Source organism: Marmota monax, unplaced genomic scaffold (genome assembly GCF_021218885.2).
Source record: "Marmota monax isolate L192 unplaced genomic scaffold, Marmota_monax_Labrador192_F-V1.1 WCK01_AAM20220418_F8-fsc00022, whole genome shotgun sequence".
Lineage (NCBI taxonomy): Eukaryota > Metazoa > Chordata > Mammalia > Rodentia > Sciuridae > Marmota > Marmota monax.
In genome coordinates, this window is record NW_026695215.1 from 14,303,984 (window position 1) to 14,328,907 (window position 24,924).

A 24,924-nucleotide genomic window follows, 5' to 3' on the forward strand; every position below is an offset into this window, starting at 1 on the left:
TCTGTTAACTCCCATGCCCATTTTGTGTAGGATTCTAAAGCTAATTTATCCCATCCAAGCTGAAGAGATTTTTCTTGATAGAGATGCCTGAAGCAAAAAACTCATCTCCGTCAACTTCTTTCCATTTCTACTGTTGTTACTGTGGTCTGGGCTCTTTCCTTTTTTTTTTTTTTGGTGGTGGAACTAGGATTGAACCCAGAGGCGCTTTACCACTGAGTTACATTCCCAACCTTTTTCATTGTCTCACTAACTTGCTTAAGGCCTCACTAAATTGCTGAGGGTAACCTTGAACTTATGATCCTTCTGCCTCAGTTTGCTGAGCCATTGGGAATACACGAGTATATCACTGCACCCAGCTATCATTTGTCTTTTTTCTTTTTAGTTGTAGTTGGACACAATATCATTATTTTATTTATTTATTTTTATGTGGTGCTGAGGATTGAACCCAGGGCCTCGCACGTGCTAGGTGAGTGCTTTACCGCTGAGCCACAATCCCAGCCCTCATTTGTCTTTTTTCTTTTCTTTTTTTTTTTAATATTTATTTTTTAGTTGTAGTTGCACACAATACCTTTATTTCACTCATTTATTTATATGTGGTGCTGAGGATTGAACCCTGGGTCTCGCACGTGTGAGGCGAGCACTCTACCACTGAGCCACAACCCCAGCCCTCATTTGTCTTTTTTCTTTAATTTTTTTTTAATTGTAGATGGACATAATACCTTCATTTTATTTATTTATTTATATGTGGTGCTGAGGATTGAACCCAGTACCTTACACATGCTAGGCAAGTGCTCTGTCACTGAGCTATAACCCCAGCCCCCTTTTTCTTTCTTTTTCTTTTCCCCTCCATCCCTCCTTTTTTTCTTCCTTCCTCCCTTTCTTTCACCAGGGATTAAGTCCAGAGGTGCTTAACCACTGAGCCATATTGCCAGCCTTTTTTATTTTTTATTTAGAGGCAGCATCTTGCTAACTTGATTAGGGCCTTGTTAAGTTGCTGAGGCTGGCTTTGAACTTGTGATCCTCCTGCCTCAGCCTCCCAAGCCACTGGCATTGCAGGTATGCACCACCGTGCCTGGTTTATCATTCCTTTTTTAAAAATTATTAGTATTTTTAAAAAATGTTTTAATTGTAGTTGGACACAATACGTTTATTATATTTTTATATGGTGCTGAGGATTGAACCCAGTGCTCTATCGCTGAGCCACAACCCCAGCCCCTTAATTATTTTTTTTAAGATCTTGATGGAATTTTATTTTATTCATTTATTTATATGTGGAGCTGAGATTCGAACCCAGTGCCTCACACATGCTAGGCAAGCGCTCTACCACTGAGCCACAACCCTAGCCCTTTATCATTCCTTTTTTCAAAGGACTACTGTAATAGCTTTCTATTGACTGACTTCCAGTCTTTCTGTCTCCTGTCTTTTTAAAGTCTTTTCTTCCCTATTGAGATAATATATAATTATCTAATTAGAATTTTAATAATTTTGAGTCCTTACCCCAACTCTCTCATTCTGTTTTACCTTTTGTTTACTACCTTTTAAAATTTAAGCCTATGTGTATCTGCATCTGTGTGTGTGTGTGTGTGTGTGTGTATTCCTATGTGCCTGTGTGCCCATAGGTGGGACTGAACCCAGGGCCTTGGGCATGCTTGGTGCATGTTTTGATACTGAGTTACATCCTCAGTGCCTCAAGCCTTTTTAACCTTCCTATTCTTAGGGATGGCATGAAGCAGCATCCAGATTGAAGGCATAGAGGGATGGTGGCTCCCCACCAGTGGTCTTTGTGTGAGTCACTCCACAGACATTTAAGAATGTTTACTATGTTACCAGCACTTTATGAGACGCTGAGTTGACAAAGGGGCATGATAAAGTCTCAGTCCTCAAAGAGTCCTATATGCAAAAAGGGAGAAATTTGGTTTTTGTTTGTTTTTTTTTTTTTGTACTGGGAATTGAATCCAGGGATGCTTAACCACTGAGCCACATCCCCAGCCCTTTTTAGTTTTTATTTAGAGACAGGATTTCAATAAGTTGCTTAGGGCCTTGATAAGTTGCTGAGGCTGTCTTTGAACTTGTGGTCCTCCTGCCTAGCCTCCTGAGCTGCTGGAATTATAGGCATGTGCCACTGTGCCTGACTGAATTATATTTCATTTAATTGGTTGTGTGATTATGAGCTTGCGATGTGATAAGCATATTGTGAATAGAAATAAGTATGTACTTAGATAAGATGTATACTGTTAAATTTACTTCTTCTTTGCAACATAAATATATCATTTTTTGTAAGGCCTATATGTCCTCTGGCTACATGTTACAGCTTTTTATTTTTTTTGTTTACATATGACACTGGAATGCATCACAATTCTTATCATACATATAGAACACTTTACAGCTTCTTTTATTTTGCTTTTGGGTACTGGGGATTGCATCCAGAGGTGCTTTACCACTGATCAACATCCTCAGCCCTTTTTTATTTTTATTTTGAGACCGGGTCTTGCCAAGTTGCTTAGGGCCTTGCTAAATTGCTGAGGCTGACCTCAGCACCCCCAAATTGCCGAGATTACAGGCATGCTCCTGGAAACAAGTTCTTTTGATTATTAAAAAAATTATAGATAGGGGACTGGGGGTGTAGCTTAGTGGAAGAGTGCTTGCCTAGCATGTGTGAGGTCCCGAGTTCAATCCCTAGCACCATAGATGCACAAATTATATGGAGGCTAAAGGATATCATGAATGATGTGAAATGTTAAAATTGTTACGAAAGAAGAAAAAAAAGCTAAAAGTGTTCCAAAAGGTAAAAGATTAAAAATATAATAGTAATGTTAGTCACAGAGCAGGAGTGTCATATCTAGTAAAACCTTTGTACTTCATAGTCAAAGATGCTGTGGTCAAGGATGCTGTTATGAATAGGGAAATGGGCATATCTGGTAAGTTGGGTATGTAACCAGAAATTTAGTGTAATTGAAAACAGAGTAGTGTCTCTATCATCAAATAGAAAATATAGCACTTTATTTTTAATTCTAGGTTTCCATTGAAGCTTTCTCACGAACTTCTAAACAAAGCTTTGTTAGACTGTCTAGGTATGTATATAGGTATTACTGTCTACGTATAAAGGTATTACTAAATATTATATATATATATGTATATGTTTGTCTATATGTAGGTATGTATGTGTTTAATACACACACAGGCACACACACATACAAATTTAGTAGTTTTCCCTGTAAGAAAGAATTTAATTCAGGTTTTTTTTATATTTTGATATGGGAATTGAACCCAGGGTGTTCAACCATTGAGCCACATCCCCAGTCCTTTTTATTTTTAAATTTTGAGACAGGGTCTCACTAAGTGCCTTGTTTAGGGCCTTGCTAAGTTTCTGAGGCTGGCTTTGAATTTGTGATCCTCCTGCCTCAGCCTCCTGAGCTTGCTGAGATTACAGGTGTGCACCACCACACCCACTGAGTGAAAAAAAACTCTATGATATTAATTTCATTCACTAATCTTGTAAAACATTTTCTGATTTTCTTTCTCATTTTTAACTACTGCAAGGGTATAGTAATTTTCAGCCCACCATCTAGTTAGTTATTAGATTCCTACAGCAGTTGGCAGAATGTATTTTTTTCATGTTGTGATGATGGTGATTTGGTGAATTTTGTAATTGATCTGTATCTGTCTTAAGTAACTAGTCTGCTTTTGGTTAAAAAAAAAAAAAATTTCCCCCTCTGCAGAACTAGGGAATGAACCGAGGAGCATTCTTATCACTGAAGTACATCCCCAACATTTAAAAAAAAAATTATTTTGCGACAGGGTTTCACTTTTATTCCTACTTTCTTGAGTGTTTTTACCATAGAAAGGTGTTAAATTATGTCTAAGATTATTTGTGTAACAATGGAAAAGGTGAACTTTTTTTTCCCCCCATGGTGCTTGTGATTGAACCTAGGGCATCATGCATGTAAGGGAATTGTTCTTATAATGTATGCTGAAGTCCCAGCCCTTTAAATTTAATTTAATTTTATTCTTTGCAGTGCTGGGAATTAAACCCATGGCCTTAATATGCTAGGCAAGTGCGCTACCACTGAGCTGCATTCCCCAGACCTTAAGTTTTATTTTGAGACAGGGTTTCTGTTGAACTTATGATCCTCCTGCCTCAGCCTTCTAAGTAACTGGAATCACAAGCATATGCTGCTGTAGTTGGCTTGGAAAATTTTTATGTGTAAAATATGAACAAAATAGGAAACGCTCACAGTTTATATTTTCTTTTAAATACCTTTATTTTATTTTATTTATTTATTTTTTAAAATGTGGTACTGAAGATAGAACTAAGTGCTTCAGCATGCTAGGCAAGTGCTCTACCACTGAGCCATAACCCCAGCCCCTCACAGATTATTTTTTCTGATACTAACTGTATGTGAGTCTTACTGGGTCTCATAGCTCTCCAGTAAGGCATTTTTTATTTATTTTTATTCTTAGCTCTTTCACAAATTCTCATATTTCTTCAAGAAAACAAAACAGGTGCTAAAGATCAGGAAAGGAAGTAGATCAGTTGTGCTTTCTGGACTTTTCTGGGCCTACAGTCTTTGTTTTTTAACTACCTGAATTAATATTTGGCTGTTTTCAATTTGTTAATTTCTGAAAGTCTTTCTCATATTTTTAGTCCCATAGGTAAAACTATGTTAAATGCTTTTTGGAGGAACCACAATAGATTTAAAAAATTTATACGAGTAATATATGGCTTGATGAATTTTCATTAACTAAATGTATCTATGTAACCATCATCCTAGATCCAGAACCAGACTGTTACCATCTCCCTTCTTCCCCATGGGAAGTTTACTGACTTCTTTTTTAAATTTTTTAAAAATATTTTTTAGTTGTCAATGGATCTTTATTTTATTTATTTATATGTGGTGCTGAGAATCAAACCCAGTGCCTCACACATGCTAGGCAAGTGCTCTACCACTTTAGAGAGAACCTGTCTCAAAATAAAAATAAATAGCCAGGAGTGGTGGCACATGACTGTAATCCCAGCAGCTCAGGAGGCTGAGGCAGGAGGATCATGAGTTCAAAGCCAGCCTCAGCAACGGCCCTAAGCAACTCAGTGAGACCCTGTCTTTAAATAAAATACAAAATAGGGCTGGGAATGTGGCTCAGTGGCTAAGTGCCCCTGTGTTCAATCCCTGGTACCCCTGTAAAAATAAATAAATAAATATATGGATGTAGAGATCAATTGTAGAGTGCCACTGAGTTCAATCCCTAGTACCACCACCCCCCCCCCAAAAAAAAAAAAATTTGCTGTAAAACACTATTCCTTGTTATGTTGGCAGCAACCTCATACACTCATGTTTATTGAGTCTCTTATGCTTATTTAATCCCATGTTTTGTTCATCATAGCTCTAGGAGCAATAGGCTATGCCATATGTATACATGATATAGCCTCATGTGGGAGGCTATATGATTTAGGTTTGTGTGATTATAATCTATGATGTTCACACAATGTAATAACCACCTAATGACACATTTCTCAGAATTATTCCTTTTATCAAGCAGCATGTGACCGTATAATTATCAAGGGTAACATGATAATGTACAATATTATTAACTAAAAATTCAGACCTGATTTAAATTTTACTAGTTTTTCTGTTCAGGGATTCTAAGATCTACATACAATTACTTTCTCCTTAGTCTTTTCTTTTTCTAATAATACCCTTTAGTTTTTCTTGGTCTTTCATGACCCTGATACTTCTGAGATTACTGATCAGAATGTCCATTGTTTTTTGGTTTGTCCAATATTTATGGTATATTTTGGTAAATAAAACAAAAATGATGTATCTTTCTTTCAAATAGCATTATGTTAAAGAATTAATTATATCAATATTTTTATTGCTAATTTTTTATCTCAATTGTTTGGTTACTTGCTTTCATGTTTTACATTTAAATATTTAATCCTTCTGGAGTTCATTCTTATATATGTTGTAAAATGTGGATTTAATTTTATCATTTTCCAAGTAACTATTCATTACCATTTATTTATTGAAAAGTCCATCTTCTCAGCTACTCAGGGCATTGAAGCAAGAGGATTGTAAGTTTGAGGCTAGCCTTGGTGGGATATGTAGCTCTGTGGTAGAGTACTTGCCTAGCACATGCAAGACTCTGGTTTTAATCTCAGGTAACACACATACGCAGTCTTTTCCATTGTTATAGAAATAATCTTTGATAGAATTTAACAACCTCTTATGATAAAAACACTCAAGAAAGTAGGAATAGAAGGAAAGTGCCTTTACATAATAATAGCCTATATGCAAGCCAAACAGCTGATATCATACTCAATGGTGAAAAACTGAAATTTTTTCCTGTAAGATCAGGAACAAGACAATGATGTCCACTTTCACCACTTTTGTCCTAATACTGGATGTCCTAGCCAGAGCAGTTAGACAAGAAAAAGAAGTAGAAGGCATCCAGATTGGAAAGGAAGAAGTAAAATTATCGTTCTTCGCAGATGATATGGTCCTATATGAGAAAACACCTTAAAGATTTCACAAAACTCCCCAATCTGTTAGAATTAATTAATAAACAAATTTAGCAAAGTGATACAAATAATTGGAAAGCTGTCCTGAGTTATTGCATTGGAAGACTTCAAATCATTAAATACCAGTATTACCCAAAGCAAGATACAGATTCAGTGCCATTCCCTATAAAAATTCCAATGACACTTCTTTTTGTAGAAGTTAAAAAATCCATCCCAAAATTCATATGGTATTTCCAGGGACCCTGAATAACCAAAACAATTTTAGAAATGAAGAACAAAGTTGAACATCTCACATTTACTGATTTTAAAACTTATTACAAAGCTATATTGGGCTGGGGTCGTGGCTCAGTGGTAGAGTGCTTACCTCACATGTGTGAGGCACTGGGTTCTATTCTCAGCACCACATATAAATAAATAAAATAAAGGCCCATAAAACAACTAAAAAAAATTAAAACAAAACAAAACAAAAAAACAAAGCTATAGTAATCAAAACTTATAGTTTTGGCATATAGACAGACATAAAATAGCCCAGGAAAAAACCCTCAAATGTATGGGCAAATGATACAAGGGTGCCAAGACTGTTCAGTGGGGAAAGGACATTCATTCATTTCAGCAAATCATGTTAGGAAAACTGTATATTCATATGTCAAAGTTAGATCTTTATACTATATGCAAAAGTTAACATGAATCAAAGGTCCAAATGTAAGACCTTAAAGTATAAAATGGTTAGAAGAAACCATGGGAAAAGCTTTATACATTGGATTTGGCAGTGATTACTTGGATAGGACCACAAAAGCCAGGCAATAAAGAAAAAAATAAGTTGGACTACATCAAAACTAAAAACTTTTATACACCAAAGGATACCATCAGCAGAGTGAAAGGCAACCATGGAATGTCAGAAAATATTTGAAAATCATATTTGATAAGAGGTCAATATTAGTTGTAGATGGACACAGTACCTTTATTTATTTTTATGTGGTGCTGAGGATCAAACCCAGTGCTTCATGCGTGCGAGGCAAGCGCTCTGCCACTGAGCCACATATTAGACAAAGGTGCCAAAAACATAAATTGGAGAAAAGATAGCCTCTTCAACAAAAAGTGCTTGCCGGGAAAACTGGAAATCCATATGCAGCAAAATAAAATTAAGCCCCTATCTCTCACCCTGCACAAAACTCAAAGTGGATCAAGGTCCTAAGAATTAAACCAGAGACCCTGTGCTTAACAGAAGAAAAAGTAGGCCCAAATCTTCATTATGTGTGTTAAACCTCGACTTCCTTAATAAGATTCCTGTAGTGTAAGAAATAAAACAAAGAATCAACTAAAAACTTCTCAGCAAAAGAAACAATCAGTGAGGTGAATAGAGAGCCTACAGCTAATTTTTACCACACGCACATCAGATAGAGTACTAATCTCTAATATATTTAAAGAACTCAAAAATCTTAACACCAAAAAAAGAAATAACCCAATTAATAAATGGGCCAACGAGCTGAACAGACACTTCTCAGAAGATGATATACAATCAGTCAACAAATACATGAAAAAAATGTTCAACATCTCTAGCAGTTAGAGAAAATCTAAACTTTAAGATTTCATCTCACTTCAGTCAGAATGGCAGCTATTATGAAGACAAACAACAATAAGTGTTGACGAGGATGTGGGGAAAAAGGCACTCATACCTCAAATATATAGAATCATTCAATATTTGGGACTACAAATTGGTGTAGCCAGTATGGAAGCAGTATGGAGATTTCTTAGAAGACTGGGAATGGAACTACTGTTTGACCCAGCTGTCCCACTTCTTGGTTTATACCCAAAGGACTTAAAAACAGCATACTACAGGAACACAGCCATATCAACGTTTATAGCAGCACAATTCACAATAGCTAAATTGTGGAACCAACCTAGATGCCCTTCAGTAGATGAATGGATAAAGAAAATGTGGCATATATACACAATGAATATTACTCAGCAATAAAAGAGAATAAAATCATGGCATTTGCAGGTAAATGGTTGGAGTTGGAGAATATCATGCTAAGTGAAGTTAGCCAATTTCCGAAAACTAAATGCTGAATTTTTTATCTGATATGTGGATGCTGATCCATAATGGGGGTGGGGGGACCGTTGGAGGAATGGAGGAACTTTAGATAGGGCAAAGGAGAGGGAGGGGAAGGGAGGGGGCACAGGAGTAGAATGAGATGGACATCATTATCCTAGGTACATGTATGAAGATACGAATGGTGTGACTCTACTTTGTGTACAACTAGAGACATGAAAAATTGTGCTCTGTATGTGTACTATGAATTGAAATGCATTCTGCTGTCATGTATAACAAATTAGAATAAATAAATTTTAAAAATATAAAAGAAGATCTAATGAAATATAGAGTTCAATTATCTTCATAAATGGAAATACTGTCATACTGAGGAGATAGCAATTCCTCCTAAATTACTCTAAACTGCAATATAATTTTAATAAAAAAAGAGGAAAAAAAGTTTAATATTTAGAATATATGAAGAACTTCTGTAGCCATGCATGGTGGCACAAGCCTATAATCCCATCTTCTTGGGATGCTGAAGCAGGAGGGTTGCAAGTTTAAGTTTCTGCGGTTTAGTGAGACCCTGTCTCAAAAATTAAGAGGTCTTTTGTAGGATGTAGCTCAGTGGTACAGCACCATGGGTTCAATCCTCAGTACCACCTCCTGCAAGAAAAAAATCTCCTATAGTTCAACAATAAAAAACTCAAAACAGCTTGATTAAAAAATAAACATAAGCTTTCAAATAGATATTCCTCCAAAGATGTACAGATGACCAACAAGCACATAAAAAGGTGCCCAGCATTCTAATTATTAAGAAAATATAAATCAAACCCACAGTGAAATGAAATATACCCCTTCACGTCCAAAAAAGAAAGAAAGTGTATTGGTGTATAGGAGCAGATGTTTTCAAATTGGATCCTTTAGGCACTGCTGGTAGGAATGTAAATGATATAGCTGCTGTGGAAAGCATATGGTGGTTCCTCAAAAAATTAAAAATAAGGGTTAGGGATATGTCTCAGTGGTAGAATACTTGCCTAGCAAGCATGAGGCCATGGGTTTGAACCCCAGCATGGCTGAAAGAAAGAAAAAAAGAATTTCCAAATGACATCGGTTTCATTTATGAGTATATAATTGAAAGTAATTGAAAACAGGGTCTCTTGGTGCTCTCTGTACCTCTGTGTTTTCAATGGTTAAAATGTAGAAGCAACACATGTCCATTGAACGATGATAACCAAATGTGGTAAATATATATATATTTATATATATATATATGATTTAATCTTAAAAAAAATCCAACATGCTATATTTGAATAAAGCTTGACATTATACGACTTGAAATAAGCCAGTAACAGAAATGCAAATATTGAATGATTCTATATATTTGAGGTACCTAGAGTAGTCTAATTCATAGAGGTGCAAGGTGGAAGGATAGTTGCCAGGAGTTGCGAGGACAGGAGTGAATGAGGAGTTTATGTTTAATGGGTTTAGAGTTTCAATTTTTTAGAACCAAAAGAGTTCTGGAGATTGGTTGTACAATAAAGTGGTTGTACTTAACATCATTGTGTTATGTGTATTTTGCCACACTTTACAAAAAAAAAATCATCTGGAAAAAAAAGTCCATATTTCTCCAGTGATTGGACATACCACCTTTGTTATATCCTGTATTTCTTTATGTATTTTGGTCTAATTCTGGATTTTCTGTTCTGTTTCTGTGATCTTTTGGTCTGTTCATGAACTTGTATCACAATATTTTAACTCCAGGTGCTTTATAGTATGTGTTAATGTTTGGTAAGGCTGCCTGTCTTTGTCATGTTTCCTTTTCAATCATTTTCTAGTTATTCTTGCATTTTTTCATGTCCATTTTTTTTTAATGGTGGTGCTGGAATTAGGTAAACATTCTACCACTGGCCTATATCCCCCCTCTTTCTGTATCAATTTTATTTATTTTTGAGAAGGGATCTTGCTGTGTTGCCCAGGCTGGCTTCTCATGATTCTTCTGCCTCAACCTAAGGAATACCTGGGATTACAGGTGTGTACTCTTTATCAGTTTTAGTATCAGCTCATACAGATCAGAAAATGGCTTGTTAGTATGTTTGCCAAGATTACATTGAACTTAAAAAATTAATTTAGTGGATTGTCTTATTCAAGAATATTGTGTCTTTCCATTATTTGTCTTTTAGGGTTATTTATTTAATGCCTGGGATTGAATCCAGGGCCTTGTTCATGCTAAGCTCACTCTCTACTAGTGAGCTATACCCACAGTCCTCTTTGAGGGTTATTTAAAAACTTTTCTCATATAGTTGTTGGTTTAAATAGCTCTATTTGAGTTAAAAATTCATGTATCATAAAATTCCCTTATTAAAGTATACAATTCTATGGTTTTTAGTATATTCAGCAATATATGCAACCATTATCTCTACTTCATTCCAAAACATTTTCATCACTCTGAAAAGAAACCCCAGCTCAGTGCTTGCTTGGGCAGCATCTATACTAAAATTAGAATGATACAGAGAATATTATCATGGCCCTGTGCAAGTTCATGAAGTGTTTCATATTTTTTAAAAATGATGATGGTTTTGGGAGAGATTTTATTAAAAAACAAACAAATAAATAAAAGAAACCCATACCCATTACCAGTCATTCCCCATTCCATTCTCCCTCATCCCTGTCAACTACTAATCTTTCTGTTTCAATCAGTGTGTCTGTTCTGAATATTTTATACAAATGGAATCATAAAATATGTGACCTTGTGTGACTGGTCCTTTTTGTTGGCATAACATTTTGTAGGTTCATTCATGGTATACATCGTATCAGTAATTCCTTTTTCATTGCCAAATATTCCATAGTATGTATATACCATATTTTGTTTATTCACCGGTTGGTGGACTTTGGGATTGTTTATATTTTTTGTCTATTACAGTAATGTGATGTACGTGTATGTAGGCCATTGTGTAAACTGTGTTGTTTCTTCTTCCTTTTTTGGGGGGGTGGGTGGGGTGGGGTGGAATCTTGCTATGTTGCCCAGGCTGGCCTCAAATTCCAAGGCTCAAGTTATCCCGACTCTGACCTTGCCTCGGTTATCCCAGTAGCTGTGACTATAGGTATAAACCACCATATCCAGCTTGACACTATTTTTAAAATTCCCTCACATAGGCATATGCTTTGCTTGTTAAATATTTCAAAGTATTCAATCTTTGTTGCTATTGGCTTTTCTCTGCCACTATATCATCCAAGTATTTTTTGATTTTGTGTTGATCTACATTGATTTTTGTTACTAATCATAAATTAAGTTTACCTATAATTCCTTTAATATTTTTAGTGGTTAACTAAATTTTTAGCAAGCATATTTCATTTAGAACAGTATTTCCTTAATAATACAGGGTCTTTAGAATTTTTTAATGCCATTGACACTTCTTTCTTCTTATGTTATTGTTGTCTAGGCTACATTTCCTTCTGTTTTCCCTCCCTTATTTCATCTTCTAAATTAGTCAGTATAGCTTCATACAGATGGTTTTTTTCACATATACTCATCTTTTTTTTTAAAAAAAAATTTTTGTGTTTCCCCTTTCTTGAATTCATTTTGAATCTTTTGTGGTTTCATTTTCCTGAAGTACAGCCTTTGAAGGTGTCTTTATTGAGCGTGCTGAAGGTCCTCTTGCTGGAAATGTGTTTATTTCACCCTCATTTTTGAAAGATAGTTTGGAATTCTAGTATATTACCCTAGCACCTTGTGGGTATTATTTTATTTGGTTTTTGTTTGCATTGTTCTTGAGAAATCCTGTGCAGTGTAATAGTCATTCCTTTTTAGATAATTTGTTTTTCTGATTTTTTTTTTCAGGGGGAGGGGCTTTTGATTTTTTTTATCCTTTTTTTTTTTTTTTGGTCTTGCTGGGGATTGAACCTAGGGCCTCACATGCTAGACAGGTGCTCTACCACTGAGCTACATTCCTAGCCCTCCAAGTTTTCTTAAATGTAAAATGTAAAATGCATACAACATAAAATTTACTATTTTAACTATTTTCGTCTTAACTATTTGAAAGTGCATAGCTCAATGTCATGAAGTACGTGTGTATTATTGCGCAAACATTGCCACCATCCATCTCCAGAACCTCTTGTCTTGTAAAACCAAAGCTCTGTACCAATAAACTTTGTTCTTATTCTTCCTTCACCCCCAGCCCCAGAAGCCACCATTCTACTTTCAGTCTCTATAAATTAGCCTCCGCCAGTTATATCATAGAAGTTAAATTGTGCTATATTTGTCATTTTGTGAGTAGCTTATTTCACTTTAGCATATGCCCTTAAGCTTCATCTATTTTGTAGCATATATGAAAATTTCATTTCTTTTTAAATTGAATAATAACAACATATTAGCAGTGTAAGAGGGAATGCAGATATTCTTTTTGTATTGCTATGGCAAATCTCAAAACGGGCCTGGGATGTAGCTCAGGGATAGAGTGCTTGCCTAGTGGAGCATGCACTGGGTCTTGGTGGGCCCTGGGTTTGATTCCTGGAACCCCAGGAAAAAAAAAAGTTGCACGCTGGGCATGGTGGCACATGCCTATAATACCAGGGCTCGGGAGGCTGAGACAGGAGAATCTTGAGTTCAGAGCCAGCCTAGCAAAAGTGAAATGCTAAGCAACTCAGTGAGACCCTGCTTCTAAATAAAATACAAAATAGGGCTGAGGATGTGGCTAAGTGTTGGAGTGCCCTTGAGTTCAATCTCCAACACCCCCCCAAAAAAAATGTTGCATAGAATTTTAAAAATAACTAAAAAGAATAAAAAATGAAAAGAGCTCAATTGTTAAGTGTAAGGTACAGAACAATATATTCAGCTTTATGAAAAATGGAAAAAGCAGGGGCTGGATATGTAGCCTGAAAGGTCAAGTTCCTGTGTTTAATCCCCAGCATTGGAGGAAAAAAGGAAAAGTAGAATATTTTTATATTGTTTGTGTATGCTTAAAGAAACTTGAGGTAAATATACAAGAAACATAAGGACTAGGAATGACTGTCCTTGCTGAGGTGTAAATGCAGCAAATGGTAAATAGGGAGATAGGGGCACATTTTGGGAGAATGACATTTCACTTAGTATCTTTTTATATTTCTGGCTCCTCCTGCTTTTTACCATGTTGTTATATTAACTATTAAATGAAATTAAATGTAAAAGTTATACAAACGTTATGCAGTTATTATCTCCTTTACTTCTTATTTTAAATTAATTGTAGACTCAAAAGAAGTTGCCAAAGTAGTACGGAGAAGTCCTGTAAACCTGTCACTCTGCTTTTCCCAAGTGATAATATGTAAATTAGCTATAGTATGTTATCAAAACCAGGAAATTGACATTGACACAACACAATTAACTAGACTACAGATCTTACTTGGATTTTACCAGTTTTTGTATACACTTGATTTTTTTTGTATTTTGTTTTATTTTTGGTGGTACTGGGGATTGAATCCAGGGCTTCATGTATGTGAGACAAGTGCTTTACCACTGAGCTATCTCCTAGCTCCCCCTTTCAGGGTTGTTTTTTTTTTTTTTTAATTTTGAGATTGAGTCTCAGTTGCCCAGGCTGGCCTTAAACTTGAGATCCTTCTGCCTCAGTCTCTGGAACAGCTGCAATCACAGTGTGTTCCACTGTTTTCTTATGTGTTTATATACAGCTCTGTGATGTGTTATCACATGTACAGATTCATATAAGCATAGTACACATGTATAGATTGATCACCAGAATTAAGATGCATGACTGTAACATTTAAAGACCAGTTTAGCATATCTATCTTTGGTAAATGAAAAAAAATCACCATTACAGTATGGTATCATTTAATAAGACTAATATTTTAAAACACTAAAAATGATATTTCTCTACATATAAATGCTTATATGAAAATGCATAGGATGAACTCTGCATGGACATTTACCAAACTGACAATGAAATTTACAAGTGAGATTTAAAGTGTATTGAGTTTTTGTAACTGAAATGTTTTCAGGTATCATCTGTAAATTAAAAATTTTTTTAGAGCCAGGTGTGGTGGCACATGCCTGTAATCCCAGCTACTGGGGGAGGGGGCACTGAGGCAGGATAACGGCAAGTTCAAGACTAGCTTGGGCAATTTAGCAAGATCCTGTCTCCAAATAAATTTTGTTTTAAAAACCTTTATTTTAGGGGCTGGAGTTGTGGCTCAGTAGTAGAACACTCGCCTAGTGCACGCGAGGCCCTGGGTTCAATCCTCAGCACCATAAAAATAAATAAAACAAAGATATTGTGTCCAACTACAATTTAAAAATAAACTATTCTGTACAGTTACTTTGGGGAAATACTTATTAAATAACTTTTAAGATGATGCTGTTTATTTTATTCATTTATTTATATGTGGTGCTGAGAATCGAACCCAGTGCCTCACACATGCAAGGCAAAAGCTCTACCACTGAGCCACAACCCCAGCCCTCAAAATAAATTTTTTTTTTAAAAGAGAGAGAGAGAGAGGGAATTTTAATATTTACTTTTTAGTTTTTCGGCAGACATAACATCTTTGTATGTGGTGCTGAGGATCGAACCCGGGCCGCACGCATGCCAGGCGAGCGCGCTACCGCTTGAGCCACATCCCCAGCCCAAAATAAAAATTTTCAAAAGTGGGGGATGCAGATATAGCTCAGTGGTAGAACAGCCCTTGAGTTCAATCCCCTGTAATGTTTAAAAATATATATACCATACACGTAACACACACATAAAACCAAGAACACAAATATAAAATTAAGTACATTTCTATTTATGGTACTCCTTTTCTGGTATTAAGAAATAAAAAGGAGATGGGAGAGGGCAGTGGTTGAGGCTGCCTTTTTAAAAAAAATATTTATTTTTTAGTAGTAGTAGGACACAATACCTTTATTTATTTATTTTTATGTGGTGCTGAGGATTGAACCCATGACCTTGCATGTGCTATGCGAACGCTCTACTGCTGAGCCACAACCCCAGCCTGAGGCTGCCTTTTTTTTTTTTTTGTCATGAACATGTATACTTTTTTTTTTTTTTTTTGGTACTGGGGATTGGACAAAGGGCCTTGCATACGCTAGGCAAGTGTTCTTCCTCTGAACTATATCCCAGCCCTTAAAATTTTTTTTATTGGAAGAATTTTTGAAATATGCAATTCTTTATTATGGAGGCCTCTGCTATAGGATATCTTGAATCAAGTTGGCATTAATAGAATGTATGACTTGCTTATGTACCTTTTATATAAATGTTACATTTACATATAAGTATACATCTGTGCATGTACATGTACCTGAAAGTATATGTACAAATAACATTAGGTTTTTCTCTCAGTGATAGGATTTAGAATGATTTTCCTTTCCTTTTTTGATCTTTTCTATAATTTTGGGTTATTTTACAGTGAATTTGTTAATTGTTCCCCTTTTCACTGCTTAACATTTGAGAAAATTGATGACAGTTTTTACCATTAACCTTTGGTTAGTACAGATTTCACACCTTCATCATATTCTGTCATGTGAATCGGTGGTTTTGACTGTTTTAGAATTTCAGTAAATATTACATGGAAAAAAAAAATCAAGTGCTGCAAGTAAAACGAGTGTTCCTTTTCTTTGCCATTTTCCCATGTTTCCTTTAAATCTTTTTATGCTATTTAACACTCAATATATATTCTTAAACATTTGCAAATATCACAAACATCCTTTAAGTGTTTAAAAATATTAAATTACTTTTTTTCACTTTTTATACCTTTATTTTATTTATTCATTTTTATGTGGTGCCAAAGATCAAACCCAGTGCCTTGCACATGCTAGGCAAGTGCTCTACCATTGAGCCACAACCGCAGCCCTTCTTAAATAACTTTAAGATGGAAAATGTTTAAAACTTTTAATGACATGGAACATATATATGGTAACATCTCATTTATCTAAACTTTATTGTAAGCTTTGGTTCGGTATGAAGGATAGGTTATTGAAACCTGTTATCTGGTTCAGTTTTCCCTCCTGTAAAATGGAGGTAACTATTCTGTACAGTTACTTTGGGGAAATACTTATTAAATAACTCTTAAGATGATGCTGTTTATAAAACTTATTTTATTTTCATTTGAACATAGATTAGACACTTTTGTGACTACAGTGGTGTTCATATTAGAATTAGAACTTGTGATGTTTTCTTCATAAAATATTGCTGTAGTGGTGCTGGGGATCCATCCCAGGGCCTCATGCATGGTTGCCAAGCCTTCTACCACTTAGCTACATCTATCCACTCCCCGTCCCAAATTGCTTCCTTTTGAGTGCTCCATTTTTGTCTCCTTTTCTTTTCTTTGGTAAATTGAACACCATGCTTGCATAATCCTTTGTACAGTACATTGTCTATAAACTTATATTAACACAAAAATGCTATTTTAAACACTCATCAAACCTGTTGTGATGGATCAAATAAGAATAAGTCTTAACAGTTGTGCTGCTAATCCAAAGCTGTGTTGATCTGGAAATTAGAGTTTGCTAAGCAGCATATGTGCAACAGGTGATCTAATCCATGTAGTCATTGTGCATAAATGAATTCATGGTTTAAACTTTGGCATGTACTGCTTGATAAAAGAACTTTTCAGTTAGGCTCTTGGCAGGATTTTGGAATGTGATTTTGTTTTAAATTTGAATGATCTCATCTGATGTTGATTCTTTGGATAGGGGCAGAAATGGTTATTTTCTTGCGAACTTGTTCTTAATAATCAAGAACAAATAATAAATATTGACAATGTGTTTGAAATGAAAGTATTGTTTAGGTGTTATGTAGAAGCATGTATAGGAATATGTCAATAATCCATTTCAATAATTGAGTTTTATCTAGGAATGAGGGGGGAATCCTAGTTTAGAGAATTTACTGGATGAACTTTAACTCCATGTGTAATTGCCCTTTAGTATTAAGCTTCTAGTGGACAGTTGCTTTGTTAATATGCTCATTGACAACAGCACCCAGCCCATATGTTCCCAATTATTATTATTTTCTGGGGGTACTGGGGATTGAACTCAGGGGCACTTGACCACTGAGCCATTTCCCCAACCCCATTTTGTATTTTATTTAGAGACAGCACTGAGTTGCTTAGTACTTTTGCTGAGGCTGGCTTTGAACTTGTGATCCTCCTGTCTCAGCCTCCTGGGCTTCTGGGTGTTTGCCACTGTACTTGGCTCCATTTGTTCCCTATTACCTCATCCTTTCTTTTGAGTATGATTGACTTCTGGTCTGAAACTTCTAGTTTTCAAGTTAAGCAAATTGACATTCTTAGTCTTATGTTAAATGAAATCAAGAAGATGAAATAAGGCTTGAGGACTCCCGTTATTAGTGCTTGGGTTTGGTGAAAGTTAATTTGAGCACACAGGGGACTTTTTTTTTTTTTTTTAAGATTAGAGTGTTGTTCCATTTGGTTAAGGTAGTTTGATTGCTAGATAAGTGGATTATTGATAGTGAATATAAATTTACCTGGTATAGTGAAGGAATGAGAGAGCTTTTCAGTTATGAAAGAATTATAAAATATTGCTGATATTACTGGTTTTTAAAGAATTAGAATGCAGTGGGCATGGTGGTGCACACCTCTTTTTAATCCCAGCCACTTGTGAGGCCAAGACAGGAAGATCACAAGTTTGAGGCCAGCCTCAGCAATTTAGCGAGGCTTGTCTCAAAATAAAGAGGGCTGGGAAGGTAGCTGAGTAGTAGAATACTCCGATATCTTTCTTCCAAATGTATGTTTTTGGCACCTTTGTCTGGTATGAGATAACTGTATCTGTGTGGATTTGTCTCTGTGTCTTCTATTCTGTACTATTGGTCCACATGTCTAGTTTTGTTACTGTTGCTCTGTAGTAATTGCTTTGGCTCTTCTGGGTCTCTTGTTTTTCCAAATGAATTTCATGATTGCCATTTCTATTTCTCTGAAGAATGTCATTGGGATTTTAATAGGAATGCATTTTTATTGCATTAAATCTGTATAATGCCTTAGGTAGTATGGCCATTTTGACAATGTTAATTCTGCCTATCCAAGAGCATGGGAGATCTTTCCATCTTCTAAGGTCTTCTCCAGTTTCTTTCTTTAGTGTTTTGTAGTTTTCATTGTAGAAGTCTTTCACCTCTTTTGTTAGATTGATTCCCAAGTAGTTTATTTATTTTTTTAAGGCTATTTTGAATGGGGTAGTTTTTCTAATTTTATTGCAGTGAATTCATTGCTTATGTATAGAAATGCATTTGATTTATTGCTATTGATTTTATATCCTGCTACTTTGCTGAAAAATTCCACTAGAAGTTTTTTTTTTATTATTTATTTTTTAGCTTTAGGTGGACACAATATCTTTATTTTATTTTTATGTGGTGCTGAGGATCGAACCCAGTGCCTCATGCATGCTAGGTGAGCGCGCTACTACTTGAGCCATATCCCCAGCCCCCCCACTTCATAGAACTAGAACTAGAAGTTTTCTGGTGGAATTTTTTGGATCCTTTAAATACAGAATCATGTCCTTGTCAAATAGTGATACTTTGAGTTCTTTTTCTATTTGTATCCCTTTAATTTATATTGTCTGTCTGATTGCTCTGGCTAGGTTTTCAAGGAAAACCTTATTTTGTTCCAGTTTTTAGAGGGAATGCTTGTTCCAGTTTTTAGAGGGAATGTTTTCTCCATTTAGAGTGATGTTGGCCTTGAGCTTTGCATAGATAGCTTTTACAATGTTGAGGTATGTTCCTACTATACGTAGTTTTTCTAGTGTTTTGAACATGAAGAGGTGCTGTATTTTGTGAAATGCTTTTTCTGCCTGTATTGGGATGATTGTATGATTTTTGTCTTTAAGTCTGTTGATGTGATGTATTATGTTTATTGATTTCTGTATGTTGAACTAACCCTGCATACCTGGGATGAATGCCACTTGATTGTGATGCACTATCTTTTAAATGTGTTTTTGTATGCGATTTGCCAGAATTTCATTGAGAATTTTTGCATCTATGTTCCTCAGGGATGTTGGTCTGAAGTTTTCTTAATGTGTCTTTGTCTGGTTTTGGTATCAGGGTGATACTAGTCTCATAGAATGAGTTTGGAAAGGTTCTCTCCTTTTCTATTTTGTGGAATGATTTGAGGAGTATTAGTATTAGTTCTTCTTTGAAGGTCTTGTAGAATGCAGCTGAGAATCCGTCTGGTCTTGATTTTTGATGGCATTTTCTGTTTCATTGCTTGAAATTGATCTGTTTAACTTGTGTATGTCCTCCTGATTCAGTTTGAGTGTCTTTAGAAATCTGTCGATGTCTTTTAGATTTTCTATTTTATTGGAGTATACAGTTTCAAATAGTTTCTGATTCAATAGTGTCTTCTGTGATATTTCCTTTTTCATCACGAATTTTAGTAATTTGAGTTTTCTGTCTCCTTCTCTTCATTAACGTGGCTAACGGTTTATCAATTTTATTTTATTTTTTCAAAGAACCAGTTTTTTGTTTTGTCAGTTTTTTCAGTTGTTTCTTTTGTTTTAATTTCATTGATTTCAGCGCTGATTTTATTTATATCCTGTCTTCTACTCCTTTTGGTGTTGATTTGTTTTTCTAGAGCTTTGAGATGTACTGTTAGATCATTTATTTGTTGACTTCTTTTAAGAATATTTTTTTAGTTGTAGATGGACCTTTATTTTATTTATTTATTTTTATGTGGTGCTGAGGATCGCACCCAGTACCTCACCCATGCTAGGCAAATGCTCTACTCCTGAGGTACAGCCCCAGCCCCTATTTTTGACTTTTTATACTTTTGATGAATGAGCTCCATGCAATGAACTTTCCTCTTAGCTTTGCCTTCATAGTGTCCCAGAGATTTATTTGTTTATTTTTTGGTGGTGCTGGCGATTGGACCCAGGGCCTTGTGCATGTGAGGCAAGCACTCTACCAACTGAGCTATATCCCCAGCCCAAGATTTTGATGTTGTATCAGTGTTCTCATTTACCTCTAAGAATTTATCTCTTCCCTGATGTCTTCTGCTATCCATTGTTCATTCAAGAGAACGCTATTTAGTTTCTAAGTGTTGAGAGTGGCTTCTATTTTTTTATTTTATCATTAATTTCTAGTTCCAGCTATTATGATCTGATAGAATGCAGGGTGATATCTCTATTTTGTTGTATTTGGTGAGAGTTGCTTTGTGGCAAAACATATGGTCTATTTTACAGAAGGATCCATGTGCTGTTGAGAAGAAAGTGTATTCCCTTGATGATTGATGAGATACTCTATATATGTCTGTTAAGTCTAAATCATTGATTGTATTATTTAGCTCTATAGTTTCTTTGTTTAATTTTTATTTGGAAGATCTATTTTGTTTATGGTGGGGGGGTCAGTCTATTGTTAGAACAGTAGGGGCTTTGTTCCCTGGTTTTTTCATGTTGTTTGTGTGTCTTATCTAGTGGTATAGATCTGAGGCGGTAGTTTCTACCCTACAGTCTTATAGTGTCCCTAAAGGCTTCCACTACCTCAGCTTTATTTAAGGGAGAGACCAAAGTAACAGCACCGAATGCAAACAGTATACAACCTTAAACCAAATAACTCCTATTAAGGAATCTACAGTTTTGTTACAGTAAACAGAAACGATGTGTTCAGTTATTGTCTATAATATAATAACAGTAAGTTTGCCAAAAGGATTTATCGTTTCTAATGATGTTCAGTGAGGGAACACAAGTACTGTGAGATGTGATGTTTATGAGGGAGAAGGAGAGAAGATAGAGGAAAAAAATTTATTGTAAGAGTGAGGGAGGAATTAATAGAGGTTGGTTGTTATTATCAGAGAAATAAGAAAGAGAATCCAGGGAGACAGATAGGTGAGAGAAAAAATATATACAGATTAAAAAAAAGTAAAAATAAGGATACACAACAAAACTATAATATGCTATTCAGACATCCCATTTCAATAAATTGATGCATGAAAAATATTTGGATTCAAAGATGGTAGAGATATGAGAGAGAGGGCAAAGAAAAAAAAAAAGGAAATTCTCATTAGGAAATTGAATGATAGCTTCCATTGGCTTTCAGAAATTTTCTCAGCTTTCCTTCTTTACTGATAAGTGGGGTTGTCTGAAGATTGATGGTGGCTCTACTAGGTGCCAGAGCAGTTGGGTGGGTGAGCCTATAGCAAGATGCTCTCACACTCTCTTTCAGTCTTCCCACCCCTTGCAGTTATAGCTGGCCCTTTCTGTTGTGTGCTGGAGAGAGTCCTGTTTTCTCCAGTTTCTCTAACCTGGGCCACCCTGCTCCTGGAACTGCCCCTAGTCTCCTGCTTTCCACCAGCTTGCTAGATCCAGACTGGCCTAGATCCAGACTGGCCCGCACAAACCCAGCTGCAATCTGACAAACCTGGGCTTCAGATTCCCCAGGCTCTGCCTTGCTGCAATCCCCAGATTTCAATACCTTTTTGACTTGCAGGGAGACCACTAGAGAGCTGCTCACACAAAGGAGAGACCCTGCAGAGAGGCAGCTAGATAGTGGCCACTAGCACACCTAGCAGGAAGACCTCAGGTACAAGCAGATCTGCAGGTACCCCGACAGTATATCTCTAGGCCTTGGCTGGTGTCCCCAGACTGAGGTGGCTGCACCCGGAGGAGATGGCTGTGGAGGCAGCAAACCTGCAGGCCCTGGTTAGTGTTTCAAGATGGCAGTAGCCACGTGTAACCAAACCCACGGGTACTGTGACAATGGACTAGTGGGTAGCAGGTGATCTGCTGGTGGCCTGTGGGCAGTCTGCAGGCTATTGGTGGGCTATCTGCAGGTGGACATGGGCAGCGCATGATGGGCAGGCAAGAGGTGGTCAAATGAGCAAATGGCAGACAGTAGGCAGCAGTCAGCAAGGGATCTGTGCTCAAAAGGCAGGTAATATGCTGGTAGACAGTAGGCTAATAGGGAGTAAACAGCAGGGGAATCAGTGGGCATTTAGGGCTGCCTTGCAGAGAAACAGTAGTTGCTCTGCTTGAATCCTGAGTCTCAGAGCAATAAGCAATGCAGTCTCCCTCCAGTTCACCATCTTGGATCCCTCTAAAAACAGTAATAAAAACAGTAATAATACTTTTCTGATAGACTTGTGGTGAGAAGTATATGATATCATACATGTGAAGTACTTGGGAGAGTGCCTAGAAAGCTACTTACTATCACCGTCTATGGAAATATCTTGTAATACAATATATCAAAAGTTGATTTTGCTCCATTTGTGAACAATGTGTCAAAATGGAATGTATAAATAACTAGAACAAATTTTTAAAAAAAGTGTTGAATGCAGTGGGGCATACCTGTAATCCCAACTTCTTGGGAGGCTAAAGCAGGAGGATCACAAGTTCAAGGCCAGCCTGGATGATTTAGCAAGACCCTGTCTCAAAAATAGAGGTGGGGTGGGAATGTAGCTCAATGGCAATGCACTCCTGATTTAATCCCCAGTACTACGGTGGAAAAAAAAGAAGTACATTAGAGTGCTGAAGGACTTTGTGCCAGTTACCGTGATTGCCTCTTATGGGTGGGCTTATGGCTGGTATTTGTTTTTTTATTTCATTTTTTAAAATATATATATATATATATATATTTAGTTGTCGTTGGACACAATTCCTTTATTCCATTCATTTATTTATATGTGGTGCTGAGGAACGAACCCAGGGCCCCCGCACATGCTAGGCGAGAACTCTACTGCTAAGCCACAATCCCAGCACTTTCATTTAGTTTAATGCTGGGGATTCAACAACTCAGAGCCTTGCATGTGTTAAACATGTACTCTGCCACTGGATTATACTCCCAATATGACTAATAGTTTCTTTTTGCTTTATTATTTTTTGTTTTGTTGTTTTGTGGTGCTGGGGATACAATCCAGAGCCTCCCATGTGCTAGACAAATGCTCTAACATTGAGCTACACCCCAAATCCCTTATTTTGTGTATTTTATAAACTTTGAATAATAAGCAGGTTTATAAAATTAGTAATGTTTGTTATTTAAATATGCTGCCTTTCCTGAAATTTTAATTTTTTGTAGCCTCTTTTATTTTCAGGATCAAAAAAGTCTATAAGCCCCGATTCAAGTGATATTACTGCTTAATTCTACAGATTTATTTGTAATTATTTTTGCTTTCTTCTCCCTCTCTCTCTCTCTCTTTCTCTTTCTCTCTCGCTCTCTCTCTCTATATGTATATATATACACACACACACAGACATATATAAGTAAATATATATAATATATATAAGTATATATATTTATTTTTTATTGGTAGATCATTTTAAAAGGCTTGGTAGTTAGAACTATGAAATTGTGATTGGAATGGCGAAGGACTTGCATTTTGAGACCATCTGTGGGGTTGCATTGTCTGAAACTGACAAGAGATCATGGCAGATGGTGGGGTCAAAAGATTGACTTTTTGAGCTTGACATAATGTGTTCATGAAGCTGGAAGAAGAAATCCTACTTATTTATTTATTTATTTATTTATTTTTTTAACTAGCAAAAGACCTTGGTGGCAGGAAGAACTGTGCAATTGTTGAGTCTGGATAAACATAATGCATCAGTGCGCATGACTGATTTATCTCAGAATCGTCAGTACTGCCAAAGATGGCAACTTCTTGAAACATTCCCTGCTTCTTTTATTTACTTTGTAGACATTTTTGAAGGTTTAAGACATGTATTACACATTTACAAATAATTCATAAAGAAAATACAAAAGTTTTAAAAGTGTTTTTTATTAAAAAGTGTATTTTAATTAAAAGGTTAAACTTTTGCTCAAAGCCAATAAAGCATATGTCTTGATTTTTAATTGAATGAAAGAAGTCTCTATTACAATCATTTCTTTTTATAATGTTTATCTAAGTGTAATTTTATTTCATTAATGTTACCTTTGTGCATTTTGGAGTGAGGGATGTAAGATAAAACAATTACATTTGAAGGTTTGTTGATAATAGACTCTCTCATCCACTACGCTGTTCCCAGTGTTTGGATTAGTTCCTTGTACTTAAGTGGCTGTTTAGTATTTGCTGGATAAGTAAATGAATGAATGACTATTGCTTACCGTTGTTAATTTTAGTTGAGTCATCTTTTTTAACTACAATTAAAATTTTTCCCTTTTTTCCTCCCTGTTTTGAAATTCCATTTATGTTATAGTTATTTTTCACTTCTACTGTGTGAGAATTATATATTATTTATTTTGGAGGAGGAAGCCTTAATTTGTTGCAGGAAATCAGTGAACTAATTTTCTTCCCTGATTGCTTACCTTGTATTAGGTAGTGACCTAGAAATTTTACATGTATTGATTCATGCAATTAAACAAATGTACTATTACTGTTTTGCAGATAAAGAAATTGAGACACAGAGATATTAAGGTAAATTTGCTCAATTAATCCATGTACTTTGGCAGTATTTCAAACCTTTATC

At 35.8% G+C, this 24,924-nt stretch overlaps 1 protein-coding gene and 1 pseudogene across 9 annotated transcripts in view; both read left to right on the forward strand.

The window, feature by feature from the left end:
• The window catches only part of Tfdp2 (transcription factor Dp-2), a 163,240-nt gene that overhangs the window by 5,041 nt on the left and 133,275 nt on the right, over positions 1-24,924 (forward strand). For 4 of the 9 annotated variants that reach the window (XM_046431738.2, XM_046431740.2, XM_046431741.2 and 1 more), the window contains exon 2: positions 24,843-24,872. The exons of 1 other annotated variant lie outside the window; for it this stretch is intronic. The gene's annotated coding sequence lies outside the window, so the exon portion shown is untranslated. Of the gene's footprint in view, positions 1-3,015; positions 3,072-24,842; positions 24,873-24,924 lie in introns of all 9 variants that reach the window. 4 more of the 9 variants (XM_058574942.1, XM_058574939.1, XM_058574943.1 and 1 more) reach the window with 2 other exon arrangements.
• On the forward strand, positions 11,016-11,108 carry LOC124084637 (U6 spliceosomal RNA; annotated as a pseudogene).